The sequence below is a fragment of the Trachypithecus francoisi genome, unplaced genomic scaffold (genome assembly GCF_009764315.1).
Source record: "Trachypithecus francoisi isolate TF-2019V2 unplaced genomic scaffold, Tfra_2.0 Lachesis_group11, whole genome shotgun sequence".
NCBI classification, from domain to species: Eukaryota; Metazoa; Chordata; class Mammalia; order Primates; family Cercopithecidae; genus Trachypithecus; species Trachypithecus francoisi.
Genome location: NW_022681456.1, coordinates 54,038,429 through 54,053,721, shown reverse-complemented (window position 1 = coordinate 54,053,721; position 15,293 = coordinate 54,038,429). Strand labels below are relative to the sequence as shown.

The 15,293-nt window shown below is 41.0% G+C and overlaps 1 pseudogene; it reads left to right on the top strand.

Moving 5' to 3' along the window:
- The first annotated feature begins 2,259 nt into the window (after window positions 1-2,259).
- On the top strand, window positions 2,260-14,812 carry LOC117090844 (annotated as a pseudogene).
- Window positions 14,813-15,293: the final 481 nt, after the last annotated feature.

Genomic DNA, 15,293 nt, shown 5'->3' with positions numbered 1-15,293 from the left:
GATGGTGAGAAAAACAAAATGATTAGTAGAAAAGATTTTTGGGGGGAAACAGAACTATTCAATGATCCCTTCCCCAAATTCTTCATCCCTCAGCTACTCATACAGGAGTTTTGCTTTCTTCAGGTACACCTCAAGAACCACAAGTTTCTCAAGAGATGGGTATACTAACCAATCTCTATAATTATTTCTTTTTTTTTTTTTTTTTTTTTTTTTTTTTGAGACAGAGTCTTGCTCTGTCACCCAGGCTGGAGTGCAGTGGCCGGATCTCAGCTCACTGCATGCTCTGCCTCCCGGGTTTACGCCATTCTCCTGCCTCAGCCTCCCGAGTAGCTGGGACTACAGGCGCCCGCCACCTTGCCCGGCTAGTTTTTTTTTTTTGTATTTTTTAGTAGAGACGGGGTTTCACCGTGTTAGCCAGGATGGTCTCGATCTCCTGACCTCGTGATCCACCTGTCTCGGCCTCCCAAAGTGCTGGGATTACAGGCTTGAGCCACCGCGCCCGGCCCTCTATAATTATTTCTAAATCCTGTCCTTTCAGAGTCTTGTTCTACTCTCCACTGGTCACGTGAGGTTCTTAATCCTCGCTGTGCATCAAAATCACTAGATCAAAAACAAAACAACAAAAAAACCCCTAAAACTATAATACCCAGACCAATTGAAACTAGTATGAAGCCAAGGCTAAGAAACACTAACTCATTGTACTGGGGGCTAAACATCAAGAATCGCAGAGGAAGTCCTGCAGCTAAAAATAAAACTCTACTTCACATTCTATGTCTAGAGAAGTTACAGATGTAGGGGACAGACATCCTCATGCAGGCATTAAAGGCAGTTAATACTTCAGCAGCCTCACTTCTCTGATTAAAGACTTGGAGAAAACAGAGGTCATGCTGGGCGGGTGGTTCACACCTGTAATTCCATCACTGCCAAGCCAAGCAGATCACTTGAGGTTAGGAGTTCAACACCAGCCTGGCCAACAAGATGAAACCCTGTCTCTACTTAAAAAAAAAAAAAAAAAAAGAAAAGAAAAGAAAAATTAGCTGGGTATGGTGGCACACACCTGTAATCCCAGCTACTCAGGAGGCTGAGGCAGGAGAATCGCTTGAACCTGGGAGGTGGAGGTTTTAGTGAGCCAAGATTATGCCACTGCACTCCAGCCTGGGCGACAAAGTGAAATACTGTCTCAAAAAAAAAGAAAAAAGAAAAATAAAACAGGCATCATTTCTTAGGGAGATGCATTTTGTAGAGAGCTGACTATCCCTTCCACCATCTCTTACTGTATGGGGCGTTAGAATGTGACCTAGGCATTCCACATGAACTAGAATGTGCTTCCCACCAACACCACTAGGCTAGGGATTGGAGATTGGCTCTGATCTGAAAGTTGTCACATCATTGACCTGACACAGCACCTGATCCTTGGGAGAGCAGAGGGAGGAGAGAGGTGCTGAAGCTGAGAAGTGCCAGAGGACAGACTGCATTGCCACTCTTTGGAATAGCAAGAACAAAGAGTTTTGCACGGCACTGATAAACACCAAGGAAGGTGGCGGGAGGCTTAAGCCTTCATGGTTTCCCATGAAACTGGGTACTATGGTATGAAGATTATTATACCTGAGAGAGGTCTCCACCTGGAGCTTGGTCACAAATATCCTACAGAATCCACAAGAACCAGCATATATGTCTCAAGAGAGACCATATTCAGACTCCTTCCTATGGATTTAACCAAAGGACAGTCTGTTGGCCAAATAAACAGCCACAATCTATGGAGAGAAGCGAGGACAAGACAACCTCACTAAAGGCAGGCAGGCAAGAGGAGTCAATGTTAGCTTCAGTTTCAGAGGGTAACCACAGGAAAGGGGACTAGGATGTGAGAGAACAGACCAAGACCCCCCACTCCACCCTCCAGTATTTAAGATTACTAGACTATTCTGGGGGTAGATAGAAGAGAAAGAAGACTTTTGGGTAGAAAATGATTTTTACACTTTTTAAATGAACACTTCTGAGTCTTAAGATTCCAATGACAGCATTTTTAATAAACTGGATGTGACACAAGTTATAGAACTAGGCTGAGACATCATTAAGAGTTTTAAAAAAAACACTGTTAGTAGAAATTATGGGGAAAATAAGATCCTTTCATGTTTATACCTTAACATAAGGAAAGATTCTCATGAAATTGGTTAAGCATGGTAATGTTTGCACTCTTTGAATGTGAGTTGAAGTGTTGACTCTCCTAAGTGACACATTTATGTTTCCAAAGTGATTTTCATGGAGACAAAAGGTGGAGAAGGACAGTCCTGTGAAGTGGCTGCAACATTTGAAGGTAACAGTAAGTCTTCATCAAGAGCCAGACAAGCCTCAGAATAACAGGTAAATAAATAATTTAAAGCAGAGGTCTCACATTACCAGACTAACTCCCAGCCAACCAAATCATGTTCCTTATTTGAAATTCCTCTAAGTGTCACAAAGGTTGTTGTGTTTGTGACGTAGGTTTTGACTATCCTCATGTTACCAGAAAGGGGTCCTGATCCAGACCCCGAAAGAAGGATATTGGATCTCGCACAAAAAATAATTTGAGGTGAATCTATAAAGTGAAAGCAAGTTTACTAGGAAAGTAAAGGAATACAGGAATGGCTACTCTATAGGCACAGCATCCCCAAGGGTTGCTGGTTGCCCACTTTTACGGTTATTTCTTGATTATATGCTAAACAAGAAGTGGATTATTCCTGCCTCCCCTTTTTAGACCATATAGGGCAAACTGTTATGGCGCTGATGGGAGTGTAGCAGTGAGGACAACCTGAGGTCCCCCTCCTCATCATCTTGGTTTTGGTTTGGTGGGTTTTAGTCGGCTTCTTTACTGCAACCTGTTTTATCAACAAGGCCTTTATGAACTGTATCTTCTGCCCACCTCTTATCTGATCCTGTGACTTAGAATTCCTGACTGTCTGGGAATGCAGCCCAGTAGGCCTCAGCCTTATTTTACCTAGCCCCTATTTAAGATGAAGTTGCTTTGGTTCAAACACCTCTGAGTTGAATGAAAAGCATTCAAAAATAACCAAATAAAAAACTTTACGTGGATAAAGAATCAGAAAGACTGTGGTGACAATTCTGAGTCAAAACTTCACCATTTTCCCCTCCTTCCTATAATGAAATTAGAGTCAGGAGAACTTCCAGGATTTAACAAACCCAGGAATAATAGTCTATATTTCAACACTGAAAAGTTTTCTTACTTTGTTTACCAACTATGGGGACTATGACTAAAATATTACAAGAAATAACTCATGTCTCAAGACTCAGAGCCAAATTAATTTCACCTATCTATAATTTGCTACACAAACAACCACTTCCCCAGAGGCCTCTGTTCCCATAGGTCAATAAACATGAGATGACTCCACAATGAGAGTCCCAGGCTTCAGACAAGTCCATAGTCTTAGGTAATTATGATCTGAGGTGGTTTTGAAGCTCCTCTTACACACACACACACACACACACACACCCCCAAACCCATCCCTCCCACCCTCTGCACCCCGCCCCATCTCTGGGCCAAAACTTTCTTTCCAGTGGGTCTGAAAAGTAGTGCCTGAAATTCTCAGCATTCCTGTCATTCCCTAAGGGCTGAGGCAGCTCTCTAAACATTCTTTCAGGCACCTGAGGAATTGGGCCACCAGCTCTTCTGTTGCGAGCCAACAGGAAATTAAGTATAAAGGGCAGCAGAAGTATTTGGGGAGATGACAATGAGGCATAAAGGAAACATAAAGAAGGGTGGGGGTGCAAGAAAAGAAGTCTGGTCTACCTACACACTTTGCCCTGCAGACGGCTCTACCTCTCAGCACGTGTGATGACTTACCTAGGAATGGAATGTGGGCCAGGGAGGGGAAGCTGGTACAAAGCTGTGGAGGCTGGAAAGGAACCTGGGGCCCTCGTACAAATCCTGAACAGTGACTTTTAGCTGGAATCACTTGCCAGAAGCTTGGGGAAAAAATGTTTTCACTGAGGGGTCTAATTGGATGTCAAAAGCCCTCTGCAGAAAGCCTGGCTCCTAGAGCTTCCTAGTTGCTGAGATGGGCTATCCTGGCAAGAATCCTCTCCCTCCTCCTTTCTTTCCCTCTTCCTCCCTTCCTCTTTCCCCTCCTTTTCTCTTTTCCACACACAATCTGACAGTTTATTTGGGACAATTCTTTGGAGAACTGGGATACACCTGCAGAATATTCATTTTTAAGCCACGGACAAACCACTAGAGGGCAATGCCATCACTAATCGCTGAAACTTTCCTGATTTCCTCTGGCTTCAGCATTCAGCAGGCCTATCCACATATCCTGTGACAGGATGTTTCTGAACTTTTCCTTCAATTCTCATTGTAAATAAACAACCTCGGGGTGAATACATCCAGATGCACATCATAGCGACATGCAGTATGAATTGCACAGGCCAAAGTTTCTGGTCTATCTGGAACAATCTTGCCTAATATGCACCACAGTTCAGAAAGCAGAGCTTAAGCTTGCATTTTTGTCCTGAATTTCTGCCTAAATTTTGAAGTTTCTCTCAAATGCTATCTCTAAGGGCAAAAGGAGCCCTTCAAAGAAATGAAAAGTTAAATAATCCAGCATAGCCCATTTGTACAGGATTTCTGTTTTGTTTCCATATTCAAGTTACAAGTATTTGGTTTGCTTAAATGCAGGGTTGTCCAAATGGTCAAAAGCTATTAGTAGATTAGTCATGTATGCAAACATGGGGAGCAGGAGCACATGTTTCTATGTGTATAAATGGGGTCCCAATAACTTTGGTCCTAGCCGGGGCATACCAAAGAAAGCAAAGCTACAGCCAGGGGTGGTGGCTAATGTCTGTAATCCCAACACTTTAGGAAGTTAAGGCAGGAGGATCACTTGAGGCTGCGAGTTCAAGGTTAGCCTGGGCAACATAGCAAGACTCCATCTCTACAAAAATAAAAATAAATTAGTCAGGTATGTACTGTCATACAGGTGTGCACCTGTAGTCCCAGCTCCTCAGGAGGCTGGGGTGGGAGGATCCTTTGAGCCCAGGAGTTTGAGGCCGCAGTAGCTATGATCACACCACTGCATTTCAGCCTGGGTGACAGAGCAAGACCCTGCCTGATAAAAAAAAAAAAGCAGGGGGAAGGGAAGGGAAGAGAAAGACAGAGAGAGAGGGAAGGAAGGAAAGAAGGAAGGAAGGAAGGAAGGAAGGAAGGGACGGAGGGAGGGAGGGAAAAGGAAAGGAAAGGAAACAAGGCTGCTAGAAATCTTAAACTCGGCTGGGTGCAGTGGCTCATGCCTGTAATCCCAGCACTTTGAGAGGCCGAAACGGGTGGATCACCTGAGGTCAGGGGTTGGAGACCAGCCTGGCCAACATGGTGAAACTCCATCTCTACTAAAAATACAAAAATTAGCCAGGCATGGTGGCGGGAGCCTGTAATTCCAGCTACTCGGGAGGCTGAGGCAGGAGAATCGCTTGAACCCAGGAGGTGGAGGTTGCAGTGAGCTCAGATCGTGCCACTGCACTCCAGCCTGGGTGACAGTGTGAGACTCCTTCTCAAAAAAAAAAGGAAATCTTAGAACTCCTTGAACTTTTTTGGCAGAATCTCCCTTCCTATGAGTTCAACTAGTGTTCTTAGGCATTCACTCTGCTCTCCTGTATAGGGGCAGACTAGCATCTGACTTCTCTGAGATTAGTATTTCAAGAAGTTCTGCAAACTAACCTACTGAAGTTAGATTGAAGATCTGGGTAAAAATGTAAATCAGAAAGTATTCAATATATCAGGTAAAGGACATAACAGGCTATTCATGGACTGGAATACTGCTGCCTCCAGCACTGGTGCTGTACTTCTTCATGTACAGCACTTCTTCAAATATTTGCTGATGTCAAGCTTATCCTCCATTTATCAGCAGAGGCAGATAAGGTGAGGAAAATACTTGTAGGCAGAGAGATTTCTGGAATTTTCCTACAGTGCTGAAATACCATCCAGAGTTCAAGTTGGCCATATTTGGACAATGACTGCTATGTTATTTTTTCTATCTCTTGTATTTTCACTGCTATATAATAACATTAACACTCTTTACACAAGGTCAGTGCTATTTACCTAAGACTTTCCCAAATCTTTTCCATTCTCTCCCCTCTAAGGGTCATGAACACATTCTATGTTTCTGAAGGAAAACATATAATAGAGGAAAAGTGTATTGAGATTAGTCAGGTGGGGATTGTAATTCACCAAATCTGCATTTCCTAGGAGGAAGATAGAGCAGAAAACTAGTCCCAGGGTTTAAAGATTACAATTCAAAGAAGACGCCTATGGTTGGGCCAACACTGTATTTCACAGCAGGTGAAGAGAGAAAAAGTACAGAAAAACAAACAAGGATGGAAGTATGGTGCAGGAGGGTGCAGTGAACAGAAGAAAATGCTATGGAAGACTACTCCTCACCGAGCAAAACCTGTCTAGGTGGAATGTGGACTGAAGGTGGAGATGAATTCAAGGATTTTACAGAGGGCACCTGTCAGCTAATCACAGCCCCAATGACGCTACCAAGAAATCATCATGGCCTTTTCTTTTACAGGCACTTTGTTTACAGGACAAATCAACGAAATCAAGGAAAAGGCACCTTTTCTCTTCCAGATCACTTTTAGAATCCAAGATTTGGTACACTGAGACAAATATAAACACATAGCTAGGAAAGGGTAGATGAGATTCCACTTGTAACTTGGCTAAATAGAGTTGTTTCATTACCTGACAACTTAAGTTCAATCTGTATTATTCTGAATGTATAATTGATGTGGCCATCTGTTTCCAGTAAAGGAACTTTTGTTTTGCTTTTTTCCCCTCACTTTCACTCAGGAGAAATGGCTTTCTCATTAGGAAATATTCATATGCCCTCAGAATCCCCGGAATCACAGATTAAAATGCCAGCAGAGTTGAGTATGTTCTTCCCTATTTTGAGCCAGTTAAATGAGAATTCACGCCATCCTCCACGCAGGGAACTTCTCAGGTAAAACTATTAAAGCCATGGAACCATCTACTTAGTGGGGTTATTAAATCCTATGGCACTCTGGTGAACAGTGTTGTGGACTGGCAGCCAAAATATCTTTTCCAATTCTAGCCCCTATATTTCCTGGAGTTATAGAAGTAAAGCAACTAGGAAAGCTGTAGGTCTTGTCACCCATTTTGTAGATATTTATTGAGTACCTACCCAATGTTTTAGGCACTAGAGTACAATAATAAATGAGATCTAGCACAGTCCTTGCCTTCACAGTTCAGAGTCATGAAGGAAACAAACCAGTAAAAAGGCAATTGCAACTTCATACCCACTAGCATGGCCATCATAAAAGAAAGAGAGAGAGAGAGAGGAGAAAAAAAAAAAGGAAAGAAAGAAGTGTTGGTAAGGACATGAAGCAATCAGAACCCTCATATAGTGTTGATGTCAATGTAAAACGATGCGGCTACTCTAGGAAAGTCCTCCAAAAGCTCAATACAGAATCAGAATAACTATACAATATAGCAGTATCACTGCTAGGTACATACTCAAGACCATTGAAAACATTATGACCATACAAAACTTGTATACGAATATTCATAGAAGCATTATTTATTAATACCTAAAAAGTGGAAACAATCCAAATGTCCATCAGCTGATGAATGGATATACAAAATGTGGGTATATACATACAATGGAATATTTCAACCATAAAATGAAATGAAGTACTGATACATAATACAACATGGATGAACCTTAGAAACATTATATTTAGTGCAAGAAGCCAGAAACAAAGGGACAAATATGGTAGGATTTTGTTCATACAAAATGTCCAGACTAGGGAACTAAATAGAGATAAAAAGTAGATTAATAATTGTCAAGGGATTTGGTGAAGGGGAAACATGGAGTGGCTGTCAATGGATGTATATGTGGGTTCTTTTAGGAGTGATGAAAATGTTCTCAAATTATATAGTGATTGCATAACCTTGTAAATATATTAAAAACCACTGAATTGTACAAGTTAAAAGAGTGACTTTTATGTTATGTAAATTATATCTCAATAAGATAAGGTAATTATAATACAATAAGATGATGGCCATATTAGAGGGTGCTAGTCTACATGTGTGAGGTAGTGTTGGACAAGAGGTTCAGAAAAGCTTTCTGAAAAAAAAGACTTTTAAGCAGTGATCACAAAAGACAAACAGGAGTAAGAAGGAAAAGGAGGAAGAATGGATGGATGCTAAAGGAACAGCAGAATATGCCCACGGCAGAGGAGAGAGAGAGCACATGGCACATTTGGAGGAATCGTGGTCCTGCTGGGCTAAAACATGGTGTTCACAGTGGAGAGAAGTAAGGCTAGGGATAGAAGGAGCAAACTAGTCAAGCTAAAGAATTTCTACTTTATCCTAATTATAACAGGAAACCGTTGAAAGAGCTAAAGAACAGGAACGACAAAATCTGATCTGTTCTTTGGAAAGGTTGTTCTAAATGCAACGTGAAGAACGGACTGGTGGTAAAGCAAGCATAGGGGCCAAGAGATTAGTTAGGAGGTTATTGCACTAACACAAGTCTGACCTGACCAAATAGGGAAAATTGGAAGGTACTGGGGAAGTTCTTCCAAGCTCCCTGTAATGCTCTGCCAACTATAACAGTACTAGGCTCTGCCAGGAAGTAAGATGTGGTTTCATAAGGAGGTGGTGCCAATGCTAAGGCTGCTAGCAAGCCTTCCAGCAGACTCCACTCCTGCTTTTGGCCCAAACTTTATACTCAATCTCCTCCAGACTTGGGCTCCCTTTTCCCTCCGCAGTGAACATAAAGATCCTCACCATGTGCAACAGAGAGATCATCTACTGTAAGAGTATGGATTTGAGAGTCAGAAGCACCTAAGTTCAAATTCCTACCCTGCCATTTCCAAGCTTACGTGATAAGATATACTTAACCTCTTATCTCAGTTTCCTCGAATGTGAAATTAGGAAGATAATAACATATCTCAGTTTTGTGCTAAGGATTATATGTGATTACCGACATAAAAAAGCCTTGCACCAGACCTGCCATTTACTAGGTGCTGAATAAATATAGTCTTAGTGCTCTTTGGATCACACATAGCTACAATCATAATTCTTCAATGCAAGCATGAAACCAAAGGGTGTGGCCTGCTACTGTCAAAATTTTAGTGAGCTAGGAGGACTACTCCACATCTTCCTAGAAATAGGTATTTGCTAGTTGACAAACCGTAAGTTATTTGTATCCATGGTTCCTTAAAATACCATTTCAAAGCCAAATGTATTTAGGGCCAGGTGCAGTGGCTCATGCCTGTAATCCCAGCACTTTGGGAGGCCAAGGAGGGTGGATCACCTGAGGTCAGGAGTTTGAGAACAGCCTGGCCAACATGGTGAAACTCCATCTCTACTAAAAATACAAAAATTAGCCAGGCTTGGTGGCAGGCGCCTGTAACCCCAACTACCTAGGAGGCTGAGGCAGGAGAATTGCTCAAACCTGGGAGGTGGAGGTTGCAGTGAGCCAAAATCACGTCATTTTACTGCAGCCTGGGAGACAAGAGTGAAACTCCGTCTCAAAAAACAAAAAACAAAAACAACAACAACAACAAAAAAAGGCTGGGCACAGTGGCTCATGCCTGTAATCCCAGCACTTTGGGAGGCCGAGGTGAGCAGATCACCTGAGGTCAGGAGTTCAAGACCAGCCTGACCAACATGGAGAAACCCCATCTCTACTAAAAATACAAAACTAGTCGGGTGTGGTGGTGCATGCCTGTAATCTCAGCTACTCGAGAGACTGAGGCAGGAAAATCGCTTGAACCCAGGAGGCGGAGGTTGCGGTGAGCCAAGATGGCGCCACTGCACTCCAGCCTGGGCAACAAGAGCAAAACTCCGTCTCAAAAAAAAAAAAAAAAAAAGACAAAAACACAGTCAAATGTATTTAAAGTAATTCCTAAAACGAAAGATCTGAGAGCTCCTCAGACAAGTCATCAAATCAAGCGCTTGTTTATGCTCAAGCAGGAAGGCCAAAGTTCCAGGTAAAGGCTCTCCTTTATAGAATCAGCATAACTGCAAGGCAACAGACCATATAAATAGTTTGAGGCACTGAACAAACGGAATGTTGTCTGGAATGACAATGTGGAAAGAGTTCATGTTAACACAGCAGACCATTTAATGTAAAGAAATACATTTTAAAAGCTACCTAGAGCTTTCTAGGTACAAGTGTTTTGTTCAGGTTTTTATGCAGACAGAAACAATTTAAAAACAGGCAAGGACAGAAGGTATCAAAATGTGTTTTAAAATCTATGTGAAGGAGTTCATTACTATCAGCACTAAAACCCAGTCTCTACTCTCCTCCTTAACCAGGATGCAGTTCCTAGAGATAAAATATAATTTTAATACTGATCTAACATAGTAAACAATCCTCAGACCTTTGGAAAGATTTCTCTCTCTCTACACACACACGCGCCTGCGCGCGCGCGCACACACACACACACACACACACGTTTTATCTTCCATGTATCCCTCTCCCCCTCCTTCCATACTATGAAGTAATATTTAACCCCAAATAAATAACAACCTTGTTAAGTTTGTTTCCTTCTTTGCTAATCACTGCAATGAATTTCAGAAAGCACAAGGTGGCAGAAGCACACTAGAAATCCAACTGGAATAAAGGCTATAGTACAACGTGAACATTATGAAAATGGCAGCAAACTCTATTTTTCATAAAAATAAATGAGTACTTTTTCATCATAACAAACATGCTCAACAAAATTTTGAAAATGTGACAGGTAGAAAAAGGTAAGGGGATTGTATTACCCAGACATATGGACAAATGTTTAATTCTTCCTACTATAATTATTAAATGTGATTTTATCAGATATGCAACTTTATATCCTCCCTTTTAAACTCTAACAATGGGAGCACTTTCAAACCTGATTTATTCAAACATCTCTTTGTTTCAAAAAAGATTTAAGGCATCTGCATGTGTCCATATTTTTATAAACATTTTCAAAAGATCATTGATTAGAACATGGCTAGTTTTATCTAGCCATTTTCTCATTAGCAATGATTAAGTTAAACATTATTAATGACACCGGAGCCAGTAAATTTACATTTTAAGATCTCATTTCAAAAAATAAACAAACAGGCTAGGGGTGGTGGCTCATGCCTGTAATCCCAGCACTTTGGGAAGCCAAGGCGGGTGGATCACCTGAGGTCAGGAGTTCAAGACTGGCCTGACCAATATGGTGAAACCCAGTCTCTACTAAAAATACAAAAATTAGCCAGGTGTGGTGGTGGCCACCTGTAATCCCAACTACTCAGGAGGCTGAATGAGGAGAATCGCTTGAATCCGGGAGGCAGAGGTTGCAGTGAGCCGAGATCACACCATTGCACTCCAGCGTGGGTGACGGCGAGACTCCGTCTCAAAAAACAAAAACAGCCATCTGAGAAAATCAGACATGAACAAATAACATTTTATTCCAAAACAGAATCAAATGATGCTATCCTGTTTACTTTTTGCACTGGCCTGTGGGTACTTGGACCTTTTTCTTATTTTACAAACCTATATCTACAGTGTGTGTTTGTGTGTTTAGAAAATCATTTTATACGTCGAAAATATAATGCAATAGTTTTAAAAATACTTAAGTATTGTGGTAGCAGTCAAAAGTTATTTATACTTTTAAAAGATTGCTACCAACTAGATTTGCCCCTGGAAAATTAACCAAAGCCGTAATTCATTTGCTACTTTGGAATCAACATGAATACTAAAAACAACCGTATAAAATAATTTGGTCTAGTCATCTGCTTTAGACAGGTGAAAAGCCATTATTATTCCCTTCTATTATGGGCTCAGGCAAGTAAAGCCAACATCAGTGGAAGACGGTGCTCAGAACCCTGTCAAATATGGGGAAAATTCTGTATCTCCGGATGTCTTGTGACCTTAATTCAGACCTTTAATCCACAGGTCAAAATATGTAAAATTAGAAATAATGTAATGACTCTTCCCCCATTTAACTGAAACTCAGTTTTCTCCATTATATGAGCAAAACAATGACTTCCATGGGAGAGGATATTCAATTGTCAGGAACAAAAGTTATTACATTCCAGCAATTTCTGAATGTTTAGTCTTGAGTCTTTCTTTCGTTAAGCACTAACTAAGCAATCACAGGGAATTCTCTTCAAGGAGCATTCTCATTCATGATTTTCTCCAGGCCCCAGTGAGAACTCTAAATTAAAGGGCTCTCCGCCCAGCGCTCACGCCTGTAATCCCAGCACTTTGGGAGGCCGAGGCAGGCGGATTAAGAGGTCAGGAGATCGAGACCATCCTATCTAACACGGTGAAACCCTGTCTCTACTAAACATGCAAAAAATTAGCCAGGCGTGGTGGCGGGCACCTGTAGTCCCAGCTCCTCCTTTTGGGAGGCTGAAGCAGAAGAATGGTGTGAACCCAAGGAGACGGAGCTTGCAGTGAGCCGAGATCGCACCACTGCACTCCAGCCCGGGCAACAGAGCGAGACTCTTGTCTCAAAAATAAACTCTTTATGGCTTTACTTGCTTATTCCTTCCCCAGTAGCTTAGAAGAAACTTCCCTTTTTATTCAAATGTGCTCAGCTAGGTCAGAGAGGAGATTTCCTGAACTCTGAGCACCAAGGTTAAATCTTCCATGGTCTAACACCTTGCAAGCTGCAAATAACTGAAGAGGGGGAAAAAGATCACCTTAAAGAAATTATTAGTATAGAACCTTTCTGCACTTTCCCAACATTTCTTCCCCTTAGGCCTGCATGTGAAATGCAAGACCAAGTCTGGATAATTCAACTATAAACTCAGCATCAGAATGTTTTTTGCCTTCCTATTTGCTAAGGTTTCCAAAAACTGGGCTTATCCATTTCCACAGCCCTGGAAAACATTTGAAAACATGAACTACATTAATAATAATGTGCCTCCTCTACAGAGCATCCACATTTTAAACGCCTAGAGATCCTGGCTTGGGAAAACTAGGAAAGTAAATACCAACTATGATGACTGGAGAAACTAATCTAAATTCCTCTGCTGAATCTTGTCCCCAAACTTCCAATAAAAATAAGTTAGGTTTTGGCCCTCAGAACTATTCCTTACAAAAATTGCTTATCATTGTACAAGAATAGTTTCCCCCATTTTCTGTTTGTTTGTTTTTCCTCTAGTTCTATTCTTTCCCACATAGATTAAACCAAAATAAGATTAGCCAAACCTAATTTGATTCTAATCCAAGCCACACACCCTATGTATTCCATTACAAATCAAGTTTAATTTACTGACTTCCTTGGGTCCCAACTGAATGACCTACTGGAAGCTATGAAAGGGGTCACCGAGTAAGACTGCAGGCCAAAAAAAGAATGTGAAAAACACAAGCAAGCCTGGAAACAAATTCACCCAAAGACATAACTTGGTTAAGATGTTTCTTGTGGAATTTGAATGCTAAAAGATCAAGTCTCCTAACAGGAAAAGCAGCCAAAAGAAAAGCAGATGCATTCATTCACTCATCATTTGTTCATTCATTCATTCATTCAACAATCATACACAGACCTCTCATATTCATGAGTTTTAACAACAGTAGAAACTTTAGGAGAGTATTTGTTTTCTAGTGCTCAGTTCAGCACTGAAGCCAGTCTCCCATTACCACAGGATTTTTTTCTGTATGTTGTAAAACCTGTGAACATAAACTGTACTTTTTAACTGCTTTTCTTTTTTTTTTTTTTGGTGATTTGGAAGCTGAATTAAAAACTTCCTCTTTAATTTTGGCAATGAGTAGCTTTTAGATTCTTTTAATCCAAGGGATTTTACGCCTTCTGAAGTCAAGGTTTTCTTCTAAAGAATAAAGAATTTTGTTTGCTAACAATGTGAAAGTAAGAGCTAATATAATAGCTACATATGGTCTTATACCAGTGATAAGTCACTAATGTTACAGCTTATGTTACAAACGTTCACAATATTTTTGATCCTCAAAATCACCCTCATGACAGCAGTACTACTGCAGAGAGGTGTGAGGAAACGAGCGAAAAACCCAAAAAGAAGAAAAAGCAAAAGCCCCAGAAGGTTCCTCAGGAGAATGGAACAGAAGACCCATCTATCTCTTTCTCCAAACCCACGAAAAAGAAATCTTTTTCCAAGGAGGAGCTGATGAGTAGTGATCTTGAAGAGACCGCTGGCAGCACCAGTCTTCTCAAGAAGAAGAAATCTTCACCCAAGGCGGAAACAGTTAATGACCCCGAAGATGCAGGCAAAGAAGTGCCTCCAAGAAAAAGAGGAAATTCTCCAAAGAGGAACCGGTTAGCAGTGGACCTGAAGAGGCTGCTGGCAGCAAGAGCAGCTCCAAGAAGAAGAAAATGTTTATTTTCCATAAAGAAGCCCAGGAAGATCAGAATGCAAATAAACATTCTCTGGGAGGCGGGGCATACCATAGCCCAAGGTGACATATCCTACCTTGTCTAGTTCCCCAATAAAAAACAAATGCACACACACACACACACACACACAAATCACCCTCATGAAATAAGAGAGGAATTATTATAACCACTTTGAAGATTAGGAAGTGGAGGCTCAGGAAAGGGAAATGATATGTCCAATGTCAGTTTTTCTAAGTGGTGAATTCAAATCTTAAGACTATCTGATCACTGTTCTTTTCTACTTTTCTTCAATTAATATTAGTTTAAAATTTAAGATTTTGTGTATTTTGTTCTAGGGGTTGGGACTATAAAGCTATACACATATAAAATTCCTCCTTAGCCTAGGTAACATGGCAAAACCCTATCTCAACAACAACAAAAAAATACAAAAATTAGCTGGGCATGGTGGTGTGCATCTGCAGTCCCAGTCACTTGGGAGGCTGAGGTAGGAGGATAGCTTAGGCCCCAGAGGCAGAGGTTGTAGTGAGCCAAGATGGCACCACTGCACTCCAGCCTGGGGCAACAGAGCCAGAAACTGTTCAAAAAAAAAAAAAAAAAATCCTCCTTATGATTCAAGAGATTTCTGCATAGTCCTCAATCTTTGGTTTTGCTGTAAGAACAGATCATCTGCCCCATTTGGCTTAAAAACAAAAATTAAACACATAATACAAACATGAGACTACAAATACATTAGCCTTCCAATAAACAGAACAAAAATGTTCAGTTTAGTTACAGCATGTCATTTGGTGAACAGAAAATTAGAAAAATGATTTTAGTCCCCATTACAGCATTATTTAACTAGAAAACTTTGGGTAAATCTCTCAAATTCTGTGCCTCAGTTTGTATACACTATTAAATGGGGATAAAAAAATTGTCCTTCAAATGTTATAACAAGTACA